General features: G+C 39.8%; 1 protein-coding gene across 6 annotated transcripts in view; it reads right to left on the bottom strand.

The window, feature by feature from the left end:
* FOXP1 (forkhead box P1) overlaps positions 1-22,498 on the bottom strand; it is a 490,351-nt gene that overhangs the window by 204,766 nt on the left and 263,087 nt on the right. The gene's annotated exons all lie outside the window — the stretch shown is intronic.

The following is a 22,498-nucleotide window of genomic DNA, read 5'->3' as shown; positions in this document are numbered from 1 at the left end:
CATTTTAAATCTTTAATGGAAGCCTTTGGCGGTCCATGGGTACAATGATTAGATATCTGCAGAGAGAAATTGAAAAATTAATCATCGTTTCCATTTTATATTTTTGTACTACACCAAAAATTACTTACTTGTAGAGCTAACTTCTACACTCTTGCAATATGTTCCTTAACATTGCAAATGTGGAGAATGATTTCAGATAAAGCATGTCCAAACTGAGCCAGTAAACAGCCTTAAGTTATTCTTTGAGATTTGTATTCTGGGTTTTCGTCCAAATTTCATTTCGATTCATTTTAATTAAAATACATTTATTGGTAGAGGTTAGGTTACATGCGGCCTAAAACCAGGGCAAGAGTTACCCAAGCTAATCACAGGAATGATGTTAAGATTGTTTATTATCCTTTTATGAATTTTCCTACTTCAATTACAGCATTTCACAACTCTATGCAAAATGTGAAATGCTATCCACATGCAGTTTATTATAGAAACTGATATATGCATTAATCTGACCTCCCCCCAAACAGCTCCTTAACCACAGGAACGAGAAAAAAAAAAAAAGAAAGAAAGAAAGAAAGAAAACCCAAAAGACAATAAAAAACAGAAAACCACCTAAAGTTAGCTATCACATCGCAAGTACCATCATACTGCTAAATCTATTAACTTTGTTTTCTTTTTTTCACTATTATTAAACTGGAAAGAAAAATTCAACTGGAAAATTGTGCCTTTTCGGTTCCCTTGTCATCATGTAATAAGTATGAGAAATATATGTGCAATGGCCAAGTGGCCGGTAGACAAAACACCCACTCTAAGTGACGTACTGTTTTCCATACCACTCAGACAAAATCAAAACAACAGAACTGCTGCAAACAAAAACAAAATAACATTTCCCATCAGCATTCCAGACAGAGAAAATTTACAGGAAAAGAAGCTGGGAAAAGAACCAGAATGAAATAACTGCTCATACCTCCACTCTTGGTAGAGCTATTTCTTCAGACAAACAGCACTTACTTTAACACTGAAATGTTTAACAATTGATAAAATGTTTGCCAGTGTTAGAAGACTTTTTGTTTTTTTTTTCTTTTTCTTTCTCGGGCAAACATTTGCACTGTTTAAAGCGATGAAGTGCGTCTACAGAACCGAGGGGGCTACTTTTCTTTTTTTTTAAACAGGGGGGGACTTATGTTAAGGACAAAAAAAAAAAAAAAAAAACCCTTAGGTTGTAGAAACATACAGAGGAAAGTGTATCATTTCATTGGTTCTCCTTTCCCTGAGAAATACAGAAGTGTTTCCTGGCCCTGCTAAGTCCGCCTGGCAGGAGGATGTAAAACTCCCTTGAAAAAGTGAAGATGATCTCCTTTTATAGCTGAGTCACGTGTGTGTAACTTTATTAAAGGTGCTGGCTCCCTGGAAGTCACCGGATCAGGGCTGCGCCTGGAAACCTGCTCATAAACTGAGGCACGGCAGTGACTACCAACAGCTGTATTTGACGATTCCATCGAGTCAGTTTGCAGTGTCTCTATCACGGGGGATTCTTGTCAGCTGCTCTCTTGCTAACACAATTCCTGTGTTTTGCCTGGCAGTAAATGGACGCCTCTGCCCTAGCGTCGTCTAAACAACTCCGTTAACATTTGCCCCCGAGCGTCTCTCTCTTTGTCCAGTCCCTGTCTTCTAACAGATGTCATCCAAGCCTAATCAAGCATAAAATGGTCATAAATATTTCTTTCTGGTAGATTTCACATTCGCATTTCATGCAGGGACATGATATTTTTCTGCTACCTCCAGGGAGAGCCTAATGCAAAAACCAGTTACTTACATTCTAGCCTCATGTTCCTTTAGTAAAATGCAGAACATGTTCTCAGTTCAAAGACATAAAAAGGCGTAAGACTTTATCTTCGGTCTTTTGTTTAACTGCACCTTTTTTTTCTTCTCTTTCCCCCCCCAAAATGTATCTTCATTTTACAGTTTACACTTATGCATTACAAATGTTCCTTTGTGCGTGTGAAAATATAAAACAAGATCTAAAATGAGACCATGTCTACCATATTTCAATAACTTCAGGTTTTCAACATTAGACTCCTTAATTACTGGCAGAAAGAGATTTTTTGCTCAGATACCTAATTCAAATAACAAGCTACTTAGAAAGTAGATGAGATAAGATGAGGGCTCTTCTATTTTCGCTCATTTTATGCACAATTTTGCAACCTTCTTCATCATATTTAGTTAAAACAATGGGATGAATCCAACGTACAAATTTAAGGTTCATGCCAATTTACCAGTTGAAAAAAGGAAAGATAATCACGAGATAGGCCCCGTTTCCAATACTTAAAACTTTGATCAAGCCGGGGAAGCTACTCCAGATAATTAAGCTGCCTCCTTAATGAGGAAGAATTGGTAATCAGCACAATCATATTTGTCTTCAGCAAACTTAGTAAATAATGAGTCTTAATCTAAAATAAAACTATCCTAATAATACTTTTGAGGCCATATGTCTGTGTTTCTCTTCCCGATCCCTTTTGTCAAAACAGAAATCTTATATTGCTATTTAAAGGGAGCTGTAAAACACACAGCAATATATATCACAACAATGATGCTCTCCCCCCTACCCTTTCCTTCGTTGAGCCTAATATTTGATTACTGCTAGTCAAATCAAGCTTTCAGGCAAATAATCTCCATTTTTAAAGTTAATGAGATATGGTCATGTCGACAACAGCTTGCAGAAACTTTTAATTTTAATTCCTGCAGGCTGTGCTGGCCTCTTTTACAGCAACTACTGTATGAATGAGTCAAATTTGCCAACATGGCTTATGTAGACAAGTGCACACTAATTAAAAATACCCACTGGTATCATAATTTAAATACCATGAAAATAAACTGTGAAAGTCGCTCGGATCCAGTCTCATGGTTGCCTGAGAGTGTGCTTCCTTTGACTATAGGATGTTTTATTGCTGGCGTGTTCTTAGCTGAAAACCATTTTACATCTTTGAGGAATTTGGGATTTTGATGTAATTATACAATTTGTGTTAATATTTGTTTCACATAAGCTGTTAAGCAGGCCTCCCAGAACGACCACTAATTGAGAAAACCATATTGCTGAGGCAAGCGACAAATTTATACTCTTGATTTAGGGTCCAGCTACAACTTCTCTTGGGCCTAGGGTGCCTTCTCTTTTCTAAGCTCAAGCCACGATGAAACACATATAAAAACATCATTCTGTCATTCTTTCTCTTCTTTTATTCCTTTGAAGTTTTCATTCTTCTTAACATTTGTATTTTAACTGCTTTTCTTCCAAACAAGGGAGGTAGGGCATGCTTCTTCCCCTCCATCTAATCCCTAAATGCTGCTAGAATTTCTTTTCATCCATACATCCATCCATACACACACGTGCACACACGTGGGCATGCACACATGTGCGTGCATGCACGCACACACACACACACACACACACACACACTTGCAAAATTTAAATGATTCTTTTCAAGGAGTTCCAAGTCTGCCTTTGCTGGGATAAAAACATATTTCATACAGGGTAAAATCTTGGCACCTCGAGGGTTAAAGCTATTTGAGGGGTTAAATATGCAATTACCTCTGACTAAAACCAGAGAGACATATAGATAAATAGAAGAAATGAAGTCCCCAGGTTCCCTTCAGAAGCCTTCATCACATTACTACCAGACAGAAACTCTTTAAGTACCATTTTCAGATGTTAAATCATTGTTCGCGCTGCACATATTCTCTCTATTCCTGGGGGAACAATATCTGAAGAGAGCGTGCTAACAAATGCAATCCTGTAAACAGGCATTTTTCCTCTTGTTGTGAGTACCTTTGTATCCCCGCTCCCGGCTCTGTCAGCCATGCCTTCTCTCTGCTTTGAAGTTAAAGGACTGAATGAACGGCATCATCTATTACCCAGAGTGTGCATGGAGATTATAAATAAGAAATAAAAGTGACTTTCAGTACACTGCTCTTGCATTAGCCAGTTGCCTTCTCTCTTACCTCCTTCTGTCCTTCATACCTTACAACCAACAATCTATTAGAAACCTGCATTTCAGGGTTTCATGCAGAGGGAGACCCAGCCTGGACAATGTGTTAGCTGAGACGTGGAAAGTTGTGCTGACATGCACAGGGCTGGGGTCTGGGCCATGGCTCTGAATCCAGCTTTTCCCCCTCCTTAACCCTGATCTTACAGATGTCCTTCAGGACGAGTGGCTGGTGATAGGACTGGCTCTTCATTTACATTTTTCTGTTGACAAACAGAGTCCATGAATATTAATTATTCTGAAGTTTATTTGCAGAAAAGGCACTTTCTAATCCTTATCAATTATTTATTGAAAATCTCCCCCACCTAATAATCTCATTAACATTATTATACTAAGGCCAACAGCAAATATTCCTTTGATAAGTAACAACCCAACCCGTTATTCTTCCTGCCAAATCTCAAGTAGCCTCCTCTGCTTAATCATGGACAACCCGGCCTTTGTTTCCAGAAGCTCTACCTTAGTCCTCCATTTTTTTTTTTTTTAAATAAAAGAAAATTCACATACAGGGCCTTTTGTTTTAAAATGGAAAGTTTGATACATTAGGAAAAAAATTAAAACAGTGGGAAAATACATGTATGCCTGCTTTTTAAATCCCTATTGGTTATGTGTAGAATTACTAAATGGAAAACCCGAGGGCCCCAAACCCCACAGTCATAGAGCATGAGCATCCCCAAGGGAACGCATGATGTCTGGGAACATGTGAGGGTCTACAAGAAGGTAATGCAAATGAAAACCACATCTCAATAATGAAGACACCTTCCACTCATAGAATGTTTGGCTGCTTACAAAGCCTTCTGACCTTCAATACCTCATTTGCTTCCCCTAATGCCCCTCTCAGGTATGCATGACAGTCATTATTAACTTGATCTTACCGATAAAGAAACTGAGACTAAGGGACTGCCTGAGGTCACAGGGCTACTAGGTGGCAGGGCATGGAGAATCTTCAAGGAGTTTTGCACCCCAATTCATTCATTGGTTCTGTTTTCAAAACCAGGATTTCCTCTAACTTCCTTCTTCCCTTTTGACTCACTGTTGGTGTTTTAAAAGACATGCTTGCTTGGAATTTCATGTTTTAAAGATCTGGAGTGCCTATTGGTGATTGTTAGGGACTACACTTCCCCAAAATCACCAAAGCACTGAATATGTAAAACAGAGCCTAATTTCTAATTTAATCAGAAATTAATGAGAAAAGAAACAGCATGCAATTTTAGAAGCAGAAGGAACCTTTGAAGGGAACTAGTTTCCAGAGGCTCCAAGAGTCAGGGACTTGCTGCAAATCACAGCAAGACTCCAACCCAGCCTGGCTGATAACCCGCATCAATGTTCGAGGATCGTATCTACAGAGCCATTGCTTTTTCCAAACTTGAGAGGTCACTTCTTTCTTCCTTTTGATCCAGGGGTCAGCCTTTTTTTTTTTTTTCCTACCATGAGAGGAGTTTCTCCTCCATTGCCTAAGAATATGAGTCACTACCCCTAAAGATTTCCCAGAACTTAACACCGTTTGATAGGAATAATCAGGCAGGAAGGCGCTTCAACTTCACTCTCGCAACCCCAAAGTCTCCATCCTGCCTTTTCTTCACCCCCACCACCCACCCAACCTGACTTATTTAACAGTGCAAGCATAGAAGATCTTTTGACGCAGCACACTAGCTGTTATCCTATTAGTGCATTCCACCCAGGAGATGGACAAAGCCTGACTCAAAGTCAAGATGCTAAACATTCCCGGTAGAAATTCACTGAAAGGCAAGATGACCATGGGGATACAGGTGATAACAGGCCAGTTCACGATGACAAGGAATGTCCAGGAAGGATTTACAGAGGTTACCTCTGGCAAGTCTAGTAACAATAAGATGTGAAGATGAGGTCTGAAGTCATCTTACGAGGGACTGCGGGCATATTCTGGGAAGTCTCAGCTTCTTTCCCATGAGCATTCGAGAAAATGTGGGCTTACAGGATAACCACAGTAAATGAGGCTTTAAGGAATGGGAATTGGGAAACAAACTGTGGTAGGAAGGATGAAACCGTTTTTTTCTTAAGAAGGAAGTGAAAAAATAGTCATCAATCTTAAGGCATGGTATGACTAGCAGAGGAACTTTACCACCTGCTACACAGAACAATTTCCCTCAGCCACCATCTCTGCATCTTCTCTAGGACAGCAAACTACTGCCAGTGGACCAAATCCAGCCTGCTACCTCTTTCTGTAAATAAAGTTTTATTGGAACACAGCCATGTCTATGTATTATCTATAGCTGCTTTCACGCAGAGCATTTGTGAGAGAGACAGAATAGCCTCCAAAGCCAACAAAATTTAGTATTTCAAGTCAATCTGAATGTAAAGTTAGCTGATCCCTGCTCCAAAAGGAAAAGAGTGAAGAAAAATAACCACTTCCCAATAATCAATAACAAAATTTGAAAATGGACGTACATATACACACACACAGTCACCCAGCTATACCCTATATATTGAACATGGTTCTTGATGATGTTGGTAACCACGGGAATGAAGTTTCTGATTTCATCCATCCTGACAGATCATGGAAGGGCCCACATCATACTACACAAGATTGTTTCTAAACACATCAGGGGCGTCCATGCAAAAGTGAATCAAAGGACAAAGCCTTTATTTTGTCTGAGCTTAGTTTCTTCATCCATAAAATGTGAGGATGGATTCATCTAAGGAATTTTAAAAATTCTATGACTATAAAGAAAAGCGAACACACACATTATATATTTGGGGTAAGGAGTGGAGGATGAAGGAGAATGGAGGACACAGGAGTGAGAACAGGCACAATCTCACTCTGAGGAGTGAGAATAGATAAATACGTGTTAGAGGGACAAAATGAAGTCACTTTTATCATTCCTACAGGAGGTATAGATTCTGAAAGAGTTCAGCACCTACAGGGAGTGGTAGAAGGAATGCTGTACTTGCACATTACAATGAATTAATAGAGAGATCAAGGTTCTGTGAATCCTTCTGGAGAGGAGGTGAGAGTCTACAAGGAGACTGAGCAGAACGGGACCTACTCTGGACTTGTAAAGCAGTTTGAGGTGCGACCATCCCAGCCACCCAGGGATGTGCATGCACTTCTGCTCCTTGTACTGGGAAGTGATAGAGCCCAATTTTCTTCTCTAGCCCATGTGTTTCTTTCTTGAAATGACAACACAGATGTGGCCATGGTGACATCTTCGAAGAACTGAGGTCCCTTTCCTCTCAAACGGCAACCCCAAAGTGGGAGATGTTCAAATTATGACTTTTCTTTCAATACAACTGCTTCAGCCTACTCCACCATTCTTGCCAAAAGCAGACCTGTCAGTTTGTTTTTAAAGGTGAGACAGAGATAAAGACAGACGAAGAAAGATCCACTGCGGCCTGGTATCTGGGCTTTTGTATCGATCCAGAACAGTGACCAACAAGCAAGTTAGCTGATTTAATAATGTTTGTTAAAGCAAGGACTGGGCATTATCGGCCATCTTCACAAAATAAGCCACGCAAGTTACGATGATTTCCCAAACTGGAAACAAACATAAGCTTTGTCGCTGGGTAAATGTACATAGTTTGACTTGTAGGTTATGAATCTTTAAAACTCCTACCATAAGTCCTATCGCACATCCTTCGTGAGTACTATCTTTTATTTATTGTGCTAAGCAATTGTTCTTTGTTGACTGGAGCGGTGCTGGATGTGAGCAAAGCAGGTGGGCCACGGAAACATTAACACAAAATACCACTCAGGGAGCAGAGGACATTTTGTCAACAGAGCTAATCACTCTTACAGCATAATAATCCACTCTTTTAGATATTAAAACAATGAAAACAACTGTGGTGACTTCAAAAGGACTAACTCATTAATCAGTGAAGCCGAGTGAATAATTTCCTCAAGAAACACAAAGTACCAGAAATATTTTATCCAAATACATTTTCATAGGTTGGGAAAAGGGTCGAGCCTGTCATGTAATACTAAGAAAACACAGAAGGTATTTCCCTAGCCCGTCAGTCTGTGACAGTTGTTTGGGGCACCTGGACAAAGTCTGCAAGTTTTAGGTCTTCCAGCCGCATGTACCCAAACACAAGAGCCATAAAGAGAAAAACGTGTCCGACCCAAAATGGCTGCTTTTAAGTTGTCCATAAAACATTGACTGCAACCATCGCAGCTTGCAGCTGACTACGCACAGACTTATTAATAAACCCAGATTTCCCAAGTCTTCAAAGCCAGCACTTCCATGTCCCTGACTCGTGAAGGAGACAGCGATCTGAAAAGCGGTCCACATTGGAGGCAGGGTTCAGATGTGCCGGAACCCTATACACCAGCTGTATTGCCCGCCGCACTCCATAAACCTCACCACAAGCACCGCTCAATGTCTGTCGTCTCTGGAGCGACCCAGAGGCTTTCCAAAGTGTTTCAGAAACAGAAGGAAGGATGCTAACCTCTGCCTGCGTATGCCAGGCTTGGGTGTTCATGAGAAGGATGCAGGCAACAGGCGTGAGGCAGGACCCTCGTTCGGAAACGCAAAGAAAGGAATCCGAGCATCAAGGCATAGCTGCTTATGAGGAAGAGTGGGGGGCACGGGCAGAAAGGAAGGGCTCACTGTGAAAACAGGAGAGGATGAAAATGGAAAAGCTCTGTCTAGAGGAATATTTGGCATTTTCTTACTGGACGCAGCAAGAAAAGACAGGTTGAAAGGAGAGAGATCTGAATGAGACAACATTTTAGGGTGTTCCCAATGGGGCAGGAGGCCAAGGGAAATGGGAGTAATCCTTGTAGCAGGACCCGATCCCCTGATACCCAGCACAATGAACACAAGGGGAGAGGTGCCATGCTGGGGTGAGGAGCTCAGATGGCGGGACCCGGCAGATGTGGCTTAGAAGCTGGACTTGTCCAGCCATAAGCTGTGTGAACGTGGGCAGCTAAGGAAGTTTCTTCCTGTGAAGAGTAGGAATTTTAAGAGTACTTAGCTCACAGTGTGCTTACAAGAACAAATTGCACTAATATAGGTACAAAGCCCAAAGCTGGAAGAAAGGAGCTTTCAATAAATTCTACTATTGATATTCCCACTACTTCTCCTACCATTACTATTACTGATAGGAGTACACCTGACTCTTGAACAACACAGGTTTGAACTGCACTGGTCCACTTCCATTGGATTTTTTTTTTTTTTTTCAATATAATACAGTAAAGTCCTATACATGTATTTTCTCTTCCTTGTGATTTTCTTAACATTTTCTTTTCTCTAGCTAACTTTATTGTGAGAATTCACTATATGATATATATAACATGTAAAATATGTGTTAATCGGCTATATTTATGTTATCAGTATGGCTTCCGGTCAACAGTTGGCTATAAAGTAGTTAAGTTTTGCGGGGGGACTCAAAAGTTATATGTAGATTTGCAACTGTGCAAGGGGTGGGTGCCCCTAACCCCCACATTGTTCAAGGATCAACTATAATTTCAAACCAAAAAAAAAATGTGGGACAATAGGGATGTTTAGGATTTTTGATAAAAGGAAGGAATGCACTTATTTATTGAAAATGGGCGGGCTATCATCATACCATGTTGGAAGTTTCCTCCTAAAAACAATTTTTAAGCAATGTGCCCAAATCCCGAATCAGCTGGCGAATCTGGGAGAAGGTGAAGGGGGGAAAGTTGGGAAAATAGCATTAATTAGACCATAAAATCTGAAACATGAAACTAAGAACATGAATTTTCCCCTAAAGCTATAAACACTAAATATAAAATTAAGATGAAAAAGTGAACCATCACATATGAAACTTAGCCCTAACAATTCCCACTGATAACATTACTGCTAGCTATTTCTTTTAACTATAAAGTTCCACAGTGGGAACGGGAAAAGGGATATGTAAAAATGTGAAGGAATGACTTAAAAAAAAAAAATAGCGAAAGGACAGTCAGTCACCAAAAGGTGCACAGTTGGTACGTCTGTAAGTGGAGACCGCGGGCAGGACAGTTTCTTCTTTCTCTGCTTTCCTAGACGCATCTTCTAATTGTGCTACAATGAACGTGTAATTAATTGTGCAGTAGAAAATTCGAAATTATTTGGTATCCATTTTCAATTGAAAACATCTGAATTACACCCAAGCCTTCTGCAGAGCCAACACTGAGGATTTCACTCTCAGCTCTGGCACACTGGGGTATTTTGTAGGCACTGGCAGAGTTAAGTGACTGTCTCGGCACCTCTGCCAGCACATTCAGCAGCCATTCCCTAATTGTGCCACAGTCACTCTGCCAATATTTTATGGGAGTTTCACAAAATGCACCTATAGCTAGTTAGACTCACAAATGAGAGGACCTCCTAAAATCCTGGCTTTAAAAAAAAAAAAATTTTTTTTTTTTTCCTCCCGTTCTTCATTCTTCAGAAACTTCCCCAGCCTTCTAGAAACAGCATGGGCCACGGGAATCAAATATTATCTCAGATTGGAGACCTAACAAGGGGGCTTGCCAGACAACAGCCTAGGGAAGCTATTGGTTAGATGCAGTATGTAATTATTTGCTATCCCGGTTCCAGGTACGGATCCCATAGAAATTACAGAAGGAGGGCAGCAAGGAGCCCTGAGACATAAAAATCATTGCCATGTGTAAAAACTTAGATGTTAAAAAAGAAAATGCAGGCACAAGAATTTAGCCAGAAAAAAAAAAAAAACAGACATGCCAATAAAAAAGCTGCTTCTTAAAATTTGGCTGGCAGTGTCCTTCCCCTCCCCAATGGATACTCTTAGTAAAGAAAACATGGTAGGTTTTTTCTCCCTTGCCTGTATTTGATTTCCAATTAAAATTAAATATAAACTGAAACGCCACCTGGATTTTAGCAAAATCCAATCCCCGCCCTCCACCGCTCCTTTTTCTTAAAAGAAGAACCTGGGCTTACATATACAAACATTTCGCTAAATGACCCGTGGCAAATTGCGTAATGCCAGTAAAAGTTGTGTTTTTTAAGTTATGAGCCCCAAAGATTTTATCTGAAATAAAACCCTGATTCAATTCAGATTCTGGAGGCAAACTGTGTCCTTAGCTCTGCCTCTAAATTTAAAACATTTGTGGCGGGGCCCCTTCAGTAATGTTGCTAGTAGGTATGGAGGAGAAATTCTGTATTTATTAAGATATATGTTTTCTTTTCTAAAACGGTAAATTGGGGCACTAATTGCCTACAAGAACGGATTCTCTGTAGTCTTCCTATAGAGGTCAGTTTCTAAATGAAGAGTGTGACTGTCAAACAGGACTGTGCCCTTATTTCAATTAATTATCTCAATGAGGGAAGACACAGGAACTCTGGAATTCACAGATGAGGGCTCTCCTTGGAGGTCTCTAACACAAATTTCTACACTGCTCTAAGGTGATCGCATTTGAATATAAATTGGGCGGAGTATGCTAAAGAATGGAAGAGCCCTGAAAAACAAGCTGGTTCCCTTCCTGGCCTCTGCCTTTGGGTCCCTAAGATTTCAGCGCCGCCTTTTCCCTGTCTTCAAAAGGTGCTGAGCAAACAAAATAATACTGTCGAGAGCACTATTATTTTAAAGGCTTGACTAGTGTGCTAAGGCCTAAGGTCTATTATTCAATGTATTTGTCACATAACTCTGCTCTAGAAGTTATCTCTATTGCCCCATTCTACAGACAAGAAAAGTAAGGCTCAGAGAGACTGGCAAAACTCATTTACTTCATTCATTAAGTACTAGAGGTGGGTTTTGAACTCTTGTCAGTAGGATTCCAAAATGCCTCGAATGAAATGTTTCTCCTGCATTTTCTAGTCCCTGAGCAGTGAGATGAGTCTCTAGGGGAAACATCATGCACTGGGTAGCCAACTAAGTACATCTGTATACGACTGTCAGTACGATACTCAAGGACGTCCGTAAGACAAGGAAACAGGCTAGCTCCACTGTCCATGCTTTCAGGTGCCCTGCCCTTTTGAGTGGTTATCAGACGGTGATCCTCCAACCGGCAGCAGAGAATGAGTTAAGAGCATCAAAAATGCAAATTCTTGGACCTCACCCCAGATCTACAGAATAAAGTGCTCCCAGGGTGGGTTTAGCAATATGTTTTAAGATGCCCTCCAAATGATTTCAATACATGTATAAGTCTGAGAACCACTGCGGAATGCCATACAACCTCTCAGTAAAAGTGTACCCCTGAATCAAAGGCTATGATGGTCTTAAGCCTCTTGACACCCCATGCCACACTGCCCCCAGAATGGGCTACTCTAACTTACACTCCCATCAACCACGAAAGGGAGCCCCAGCGGTATATGTAGCATTTACTGTAACCTTTGCTGATTTAGCCAAAGATCTTTCAAGTAGTGTGTGAAGCTGGTGATTGTGTTCGAATAGATATAAAAAGCCTCTTCGAACCCGTGCAGAGTGCTTTATATGACCTTACTTTCCAGAGTTTTCTTCGGAGCTGGCATTTATAAGTGCTACATCTAAGATATCCAAGAACGAATTCCAGGGACACATTGGTAAGCATTTAGAGCCAGAAGAGGAAACCTTTTCCAAATTAAAGATAGGTTACTAATATACTTAACATTAATTAAACACAGAAAAATCTAGGAACATTTGTCAAAACACTGAACCAGCAAGCAAATCTAATTAACATGCAGTATGGACTGCATAGTGTTTTAATTGGGGGGTAGGAGGCTGGGGCATGATGCACACGAAACTCATTGCAAAATGATACAAGCACACATACAAACACACACTTCTCAGAGCACAAGATGCTGGGCTTTCATCAGATTCACAAAAGAGGAACCGTAAACCTGCAAAATGTACGCATGATGAAATTAAAGACATGGCCTGTGCCAGGGAAACCCTCCCACCAGGAAGGCTAAAGAGAAGCTCACTAACTGTGAGATGTCATGATAAGTCATCTGGTAACAAGCTTACAACCAGAAACAAATAAGAATGTAAGAAAACAAAGAAGAAAGGCAGAGGGGAGAAAATAAAAGGCCATGCACTTCTAGGAAAGATAGTTCATAAATAGCTGGATTGAACGAATACCTTCAAATATCACAACTATTTTAAAATTAGGCATTAGGATTTCAGTTGTTCTAGCTCTATGACAAATAGAGGTGATGTGGTTAAAACTCGATACTAAAAGTATGTAAAATATGGACACCACCAACCAAATGACCAGCCTTGTCAGTCCCCATCTAATCTCTGGAGATCGGACACTTGACTCAGGCAATGGTCTGTGTAAACAGACAGGCCCCACACCATTTCCTGGAGACCAATAAACTCAGATGCTGGCGTCTGGCATAGAAAGACTTCTACTTACCATTTACCTCCAGTTGTTCCACAGTGGAAATCCCCCTTGCTTATCCCAAAATTAAAAATGGCAAAGTGGCAAAGATACACTTCTTGGGCACTGAGGTCATAAACCGCACCCATACAGTTCAGTATACATCTTCCATCCACTCTCCCCTGATTGAAAGGGTTAAATTAAATCAGCTGGTGTGCATGTGCTGAGTTAACTATTTCCCAAGTTGTACCAAAGTCTTCAAAAATCCCACCAACATAGACACAAATAAACTCTTCCTCTCTGGATTACTGAAGATGTATTGCTTAAGTCATTCATCTGTTAATTAGTCATATGCATATCTTCTACAGCTTGTCTTCATTTTGCTTTGAGATTTTTATTGATATTTAATGCATATGTTTATGTTTTGTTCCACTACGATTAGATTCTAAGTTTTATGAATTCAGGGAGATGTTAAGGGTGTTTCTTCATATCTTCTAGCCAACCATGGGACTGTGAACCTAAGATACGCTCATTTTTATGTTAATTTTCTTTGGTAAGAGAACCATGGGGAAGAACATCCGCTCTTTGAGTGACTCAGTGTCCAACTTCCATTTCCTTAGTGGGCTGGCTGATTATTCCTCTAACCACCAATAATGCCAAAACATTTAATTTGTGAAATGCATTCAGTTAAATGATTAGAAAGGAACTCTGCAGGTAGGATGACACCAACAAGTGACTTTACCACCCTGGAAAATGTAAGACAAAGTCTCAAACTGTGATGTATGTATTTCTTGAGGGATAATTTAGAAAAAAAAATAAGGAATGATCCTGCCGTTTTGTCACTTTCTATAAAGTAAGAGGAGAAGGTTCTAGAAGGCAAGCCTTGCCACATCTGCCATTTACTAATTCAGGAGGACGGCAGCTCTAGACAACATCCAACAGGGGGATGGTGGTGTTTCAATAAAACCTTTTTTTTTTTTCCCCCCAGTCCAAGAAGGGAATCTATTAACTCACAGAATTCAAGAAAGGGTTGAAGAAACACATCACAAAAAAGCAGGTAAGAACCAAAAGGCAAGAACAAGTGGATCCAGGAACTCCAATGCTGCTGAGTCTTCCCCCAACCCCGTGCTCTTGACTCTTTCTAGCTCTTTCCTTCTTCTTACTTGAGATCCTTAAATGATTATTATCTACCTCACTGGGTCATTATGAGAATTAAATGAGATAACACGTTGCAAAGAAATAAAATATCACAGTACTCGATAAATGTCAATAAAACCTTTCTTTAAAAAAAAAAAATAGGTGGTAGGCCAGATTTAGCCAGATAGGCCCTCTGGCTTAGTTCACCAATCCCTCGTAGAGTCTGCAGGTTTAACACAATGCTTTGTACCTAGAACCCGCCCAGTCAAGGGACTGAACAAATGGTTGAGACAAGTTTAAAATATTTCCGGAATATAATCATGACCATTCTAATTGTGAATATCACATCCTCAGCTTACGCATGATGCTTTTCCTTCTGTAAACACATTAATGACACAGTCTTTACATAAATGTGCACAGCATAGGCATAAAATACACAGCACAAACTTTGAATTGGGAAGACAAGTGTATATCCAATGAGATAATCAGAGTATCATTATAAAAATGCACGTAAAGGCATTTTCACTTTACTTTTGGATGGTGAATGCCTATTGAGTTGAAATGGAAATATCATGAGTAGGATGAAAAAAATGAGGCAAGGTAAGCAATATTATCACAGAATTATTTATCATACACATTAGGATCAAAAATAGTCAGGAAAGAATGAGCATTATGTCATTCTCTCCCAGTATTTAACCTTGTAAAAGGTTGTTGAGTTCATAGGGAAGATAACAAGAGTCAATACAAGAGGCTATAAAAATGGAACTATGGCTTACCATGCAACCTTGAAAAATTAATACTTAATAATTATAATAATAAAAGGCCACTTCTGCCCTGTTTTAGGATGTTACATATTATTTTATTAAATTTTTCCAAAACTCTTTCTTCCTTTGGCTCTGAGACACATGGCTCTGCTGTTGAAAAGCAAAAGACATTTTACGCACAATTTTCCCTCTACTAGAAAGAGGTATATTGTGCCCTTCAGTGAACATAAAATTGATATTATCATCTCTTAGTTTATATCTCACTACTTAACCTTCAGATTAAAAGTTATTGGATTTGAATGACTAAGAAGACATCATGTCACCTTCCCTTCAATGTGGAGACAGGGGAGTTCGGAATGAGAGAAGGTACAGTGATAAAAACACGGATTTCGGATCAGCTGACACTTTGCCTCTTTTGACAAGCAACCGTGACACTGACAATTCCTTGTGCTTGTATGGATGATATATTGTGTGACAAAGGGTCTACTTTCAGAAACTTTGCTGAAGACGAATCTGCATCAGGACGTTAATTTTATTTGGAGTACAGTCAAAAAGGAGCAGTCTAAAAATAGGGATGAAAGAGATAAGTCAAGGAGAACCTTAGGGTTACCACCTTTAAAAAAATCCTACCCCTCTTACGCAGAAGATACTGGAAAATGTTCTCTCCAGAGGGATTAAAGAGAACAGAGCTGCTTTCCCTCCATCTGCCTCTATGCAGGGCTCAGCTCAAATACACAAACAAGGCCTTGACATCCCTAAGCAGTTTAATCTATACCTTGTCAATGAGTCTGCCAATAGCACCATTGTTTAATAATTACACAACGTATTTTTCCAACAAAAGAAACACAACACGCACCCCCTTTCACCCTAAAAAAAAAAAGAAAAAAATCATTCTAAGAAGCTTGTGTCAATATGAAATGGACTTTATCAAAGATCTAACTTCGTAGTTTTGTTCTCTAAAAGAGATTAAGTCCATTCCATGATCAATAGGAACACAAGGCAGTTTATCAGCATTTCCCATGTGACTTTTGGAAGATATACTCATTAGTAACTGGCAAAGGCTAAAGGGAAAATACTTGATAATTTTAATCTGAATAAACATACAATCAAAAGAGTGAGTTTTCGTGATGTAAGAGGATGTCGTTTTTTTTTAAACAGTCTTTTGGTATTCAAATGTAGGAGGAGAAATGCAGAGAGCAAGGGGGTAAAGGTGGTCAACAAAAGCAAGTCCTCAATTAAATGAAGCAGGAGTTAGAGGCCAATTACTGAATTCAGAACCTACTGCAAGAGCCTTGTCACTGCTATTAATCTTTCAAAGATCTCTTTCCTTCTAAGCCAGGCCAGGTCCAACCTTCTAATTTACCTTCAGTACCACTCCTCCTGAATGGCCTTTCTTCTCTGCCTAGAAACCTCCCCTGGCTTAGAAACCCAAGCCTCCAACAAGCTGAACCCAGGTAACCTTTGAACCACCTTCCCACTGCTCTCATCCCGGCTCTTCAGGCTCTTCAGGCTCCAGTCAAATAAACTCCAAATTAATTACCCTACCATGCACATTTCCTTACACACAGGCAGTGCACACATATTAGTTACATGAAAGAATATTTAACAAATGAATAAATGCATTTCAAGAACTCCAAAGCGAAGAAACAAAGAAACAAAGTTAATACGTAGTTTCCAGCGTAGCACATTTATTAGCTCACTTGGAGCAAAGCTGAGACCAGGCCAGTATGTGAAACTCTCTTCATCACATTTTCTCGTGTGAGGAAAAAGAAAAAAAAAAATGTGGTTGTATTTCTCTGAACCAAATCAAACACAGTATTTAGCAAAGGGCCTCTGGAATGTTACAAGTAACACTTCATAATTACAATAGATTTGAGTTCAAAGACCAAGTGATGAAAAGAAACTTTCTAATACGGGGTTCAATTCCCTATATAAACTTCCCTTTTGTTGCTCCATCTACCACTTGCATTTATATTGCCATTCTACTTTGTCATAAAAGCAGTCACCTTGTAACCCTTTTTATCAAGTAATCTATGCACTACCTAAAAGTACACTCGACTCCATCAGTCGAGCTATATAGGTTTACATTACACAAACATACCAATTCTGCGTGCTCAGCACTACTTGTCAATAAACGCAAGCAGTTGCAAAACAGCAAAGTAGGTTCCTTGCCTTCAGAGAACAGATAGGAGCCGGCCAGTTTTGCAAAACAAACTCTCTGCAATCAGTGAAGCTAATCTGTCAACAAATTACCATTAAAGTCATACCTCCTGAAAGTTCAAAAAGAGATTTCTGATTAGACAAGAGGTGGTATTTATTATTATTATTAATATTATTATTATTATTATTATTTGCAGCTCACAGGTCAGGGCTTAAAATTGCCTTCTCAAAGTAGGGACACTTTTGCTTAAAGCTGAGGGTACACTTCACTCATGGTGAAATGTGGCATCTAGCTTTCTATGTACTTGGCTCTTTTTCTGTTGTTGTTTCTCATGCCATCTTACCTTTCAACAGAGAATGTAATGACACACAACTGTTTGGTAATCAAAACTTGAAAGGATTTCATATAAGGCTCACATCACAAGTTACCTAAATCTCTGACAATATTTTGATGACAAGGAGGTCCAAACTCACAGAGTAAAGAACTAGCCCCAGCGTTCAGGGTAAAGGATGCTTTTTCCAGAAAGAGCCACAAAAGGAATTGAGAAAAAGTGGGACTCTGTTATTGTTATGGCTGCTTTTCTTTGTCACAATTACCCAAATTCCTCTCTCACTTTTTTCTCAATTTGTTTGCATGGTTTTTGCTAACATTTTGATGGCACCGATTCTTACTACAAATTTTTGATCATCAATAGCTTCTATATTTGAACTCTACCTTGTGTTCAAAAAGAATGTATCTTGCTAGAGTGAGTCCTTTAAAATTATAGTTTGAGTTTTCACCCACCAGTGAAGGAAGGTGCTAGCTCCTAGCATAGAGCCTGCCTCAATGAGAGAACTCAATAAATTAAGATCTTCTTCTGCACTGCCTTCCAGAAGCTTTCCTTCTCAGACACAGAGATGCTGACCATCTTTTCCCTTCCAATGGCATCAAAAGACCTTCCTTTCAGACACAGTCCCTGGTAGCTACAAGGCAAAAGGCCACTTGAGGGTATTCCTAACAAAGTTAATAAAGCAACCTTAAGCAAAGAGAAGAATGGTAAGGCCGAACTGGCCATTGCTACCTGGTCTTTGTACTAATCCACACCTAATCACTTGGGCCTCCCTCTGTAGAGTGAGGAACAAGGCAAAGGATGGCCACAATAATGGTAACATGGTTCCCATAAAGGAACAGGAGTACGAATGAGAAGCGCACAGGGATGGTCTCTTTCATCGGAGCTCACTGCCCATCCAAACACACACAGCGATTTCTTCCAGGCGTTGTTTTTCACAGGGGCACTTCAAGCTGGAAATGTTGGCAGGACAACGTCCCTCTTTTGCCCGATATCCACTAGTCATTTTGGTAACAAGAACAAAATGAGGAAATTCATTCCACCATTTTGAAAATGAAGAGAAGAATCTTCAATTTTTGTGTATTGGTTTATGCTAACATGTTCACACTCTGGTCGTTATCATTTGGTTACTCACATTCAGGAGACCCCAGGATACAGACCCGTGATTCTCCCAGGCCCCGCTGATAGCGTATTTTCTACATCCTCGGGGAATATACACAGCCAGATTTCCTTCTTGAGCACCCTCCCACTCCTCCTGTCTCTCTGAGCTTCTCTAGTCCTGGGCAGTGACTCATCTCTCACCTCCTTTAATAGCTCATTGGCGAAATGCAACCCAATGAATCGCTCTTCTTGCCTCTCATGATGTTTCAGAAGCTACTTATCCTTCCTACCTCTCTTAACTCTTCAGGACTCATTCAATGTTTTCCTCTCTTTCTTTTACATTATTAATGGGAAACACGTACATAGACATGTGTTGATGGTTGATAGGTAACTTTTGGGCCAAAAGGTCCAACACCTTAAACCAAATGTCAAAGAACCATTGTCAAAAAATGAAACAAACACTTCACTTATCCACACTCTCTAAATAATCCATATTCAAATCCCGTATATAATGTATCTTTTTTTTTTTAATGTCTTTGTCACAGACTACCTCTACACTGCCCTCCTCATATAAAACAATAGCCACACCTCAAAACCACAGCAACCAAAGCCCTCTCTATACTGATTTGCAGACAATAAAACTGCCAGGTGGTACCCAAAAAAAAAACCCCATCATTAAATGGAATGTTGTTAAGAAATAGCTGTTTTATTTAACAGCTATTCATTTTTATTGAATAAACATTTTCTAGTATGCATTCTGTTAATTGACCTGACAGCATATGCTGTATATGGAGAAACTTCTAAACATTATGCTCTATGTAATATGCTTATCTGAAAAAGCTCTCATTTGCAGCAATATGGAAATAAAATTCTGCTTTCTAAAATTCAAGACTTTTAAAATGCATTAATCCACACAGTTTATGAAATTGCTCTGGACATTTTAAAATCCTTTCTTTAGGAAAAAAAACTTCAGTAATTGGTAATAGTATTTGTTGCTGAGTTTCATAATGGAGTAGTGCATATCCAATACAGAACTTTTACAGACCCAGAAATGGGGCAGGCATAATAGGAAATAAAAAGCAGTTATGGTATCGGGTAAAGAATTACCCAGTGGCTAAAAGAAATGTTCAGAAACTCTATCAAATTATATTATTAGGAAACTATTGTTATAATAGTTTCATGGCCCAGATATAAGTAGACTTGAGACATTACAGAGATAATACATTTCATTTTGAGGAAGGAAGACAGTTGGGGAGTGTGTTGGCGGGCTCCTCAGCTACTGGTAGTACCTCCCCTTGGTGATGGCTTCCGAGTGATGATGGCATCTTGCAGAACTACCAACCCCCCTGCCCAGAGGGCCACAAATGAGCGATGCTGCTCGGTGGGAGCTAGGGCAGCCTGGAGGGCGGCGGGCTCCCTGACTTCACGAGTAATCCATCCCTTAACAACTGTTGTCCTCGTAGGAATATTGGTCTAGGGTTACCAGATCTTCTGATTTTTCAAGAGAAGATGGAAAAGCCAGATTCCCCCTATTTTTCTAGGTTGTCACCTATGTAATTCTTTTTTTTTCTTTTTTTAACAATTCTTCTTAGACCTAATTTAGCCAACCTACAGACCAGTCCCAGCATTGAAGTCACTCATTCCACAGCTAATCATTGTGAAAGCTCTCCATTCTGAAAGGGCACTTGCTATCATTTGTAATTATCTTTGGTAATAAGAATCAAACATGGAAAGGCTTGCATTTATTTTAAAAGTCCTAGCACTAGGCAAAAATTCTCCCTATATCGTCAACGAGTGCACTGGTGCAACTGGAAAATCCTATAACATTCAGTGTTACACACAGCATAATTAACTCATTTTTATACCAAGCCCTTTTAAGCCACATCTTTTTGTTCCATGGACTTCTAACATATTTTACAGTTCTAATTCTCTTCCACTGTCCTACATTAATCAAAGCTGTAACCCCTGTTGTCTTTGTACTACAGAATCAGAATGTGCCCCTGGCGAGGAATGGGGGAAAAGTCAACAGGAATTAAATTTCAGTGCAACTGTTTACTCAACTGTGGCCTGCAGTTATTGAAATTTTATCCGTGGTTTTGTGTGACTACCGCAGTAATGAATTCAGCATGGCTGTGATTTTCTCACTGCTGGTATTCTCACTTCAAGTAAAAACCTGTAGAATAAAAATGACGAAAACAACCCAAGTCCATCACGTTGACCCTCGCATTTCTCCAAAGCGCTTAATTGTTGCAGTTTTCGGTCTGGAAGGAAACTAGGTTCACTCTAGTCCTGCAAAACTTTTTCAATCCCTTAGTTTTTTTTCCCCTTCAATCCATCTACAAATTTTCTTGTCCTCCAACAACCTGTGAAGAGCCACATCTATACTTCAAGGGGCAAACAGCTGTATTTTATCTTACAAGATCGAAAAGGCCTGTCAAGCATAATATATGTGGGGTTTTAGCCACAGTGATAAATCCAACTACTCTCTCTTCCTAAATCATATCAATAGCAAATAAAAATAAAATTGTTATAAAAAGTATTTAAAATGAGTTTCAAAGTACAATCAAAAAGGTACTGACATCCGTAACACATAACAGCATGTTTTCCAAAGTGGTCGCAGCCAAGATAAAGGGGGGAGATGTGCTAATTTTGTTACTGATGCTTTTTAAGGAAGATGCTGTTAAGAAATAATGCACTTTCCTAACTGTCTCCTATGAGGCCAATGTGTTGTTGCTGTTATTGGTGTAGGGGTGTGTATGCGTGTGTGTTGACGGTATGTATGTAAAGGCTTTGGCTGACTTACTACTTTAAGATGGTAAATGATCTTCAGTTCTTCATATAAAACTCTAAAGAAGTGAATTTCCCATTTATTTAATTAATGTACCTTAAGTACTAAGCATGTGGGGTACTCACCCCACAGGTCAAGAGCACTACACCTCACCTGCTCCATAAGGAACCAGCGGATCTTGGCCTCTGTAGGGTAAGGACATAGAACACAGCACTCCGAAACAGCAACTGCCCGTTCTCAATATAACCATAAGTACCTGAGAACAACACCACATGAACGATGCATGCACACACGGATACCTTCCTACCATTTGAGGATATGTTTTGCTAACCACCTCGGCGGTTAGAATTTGGCCATTTGCACTCATTTAAGTGCACAACCTTCCACACGACATACATCATCAATTCCAGCTGATGTGATGCCCGAGGTGCAGGCACAGAAGGGTCTGGGCGGCCAGGGAGAGAGACCATACCACGTCACTTAGATGAAGCGCTTTGCAGACCTGAGCACGTCTGCTAGTTTCCTTTTCTTTCTATTCCACTAACTTCTAACAAACTAACAATGTAATGATTCTTCATGTTTTAAAAAACTTCTCAGCAAAAAGAAAATAAAATATGCTCAGTGCCTGTCAAAGGCTATAACCCTCATACAAAAAGGGATTCCCTTTACTTCTCTGATAACGGTTTCCAAGAAAATGGTTTGAGAAAAGGCTCGCCTTCATCCTCCTCATCCCCCAACGATTTCTGTTTCTTTCAGAAAGGCCCGAAGATGCATCATTCTTTTTTCACCTTTCTGAAATGGCACCATAACTATGCATTAAGTAAATGAATCAAGGACTAAAATGGAACAAAACCCATCCATTATCATTTAACAAAAATAAATCCTATTTCCTGATTCCAAGAGAGGCTGGAAAAACAGTGCCGTCTTCAAGCGGGTGCTACTTACTT

Source organism: Halichoerus grypus, chromosome 1 (assembly GCF_964656455.1).
Source record: "Halichoerus grypus chromosome 1, mHalGry1.hap1.1, whole genome shotgun sequence".
NCBI classification, from domain to species: domain Eukaryota; kingdom Metazoa; phylum Chordata; class Mammalia; order Carnivora; family Phocidae; genus Halichoerus; species Halichoerus grypus.
Note: the sequence above shows the minus strand (reverse complement) of the source record. Positions and strands in the feature narration are given on the sequence as shown.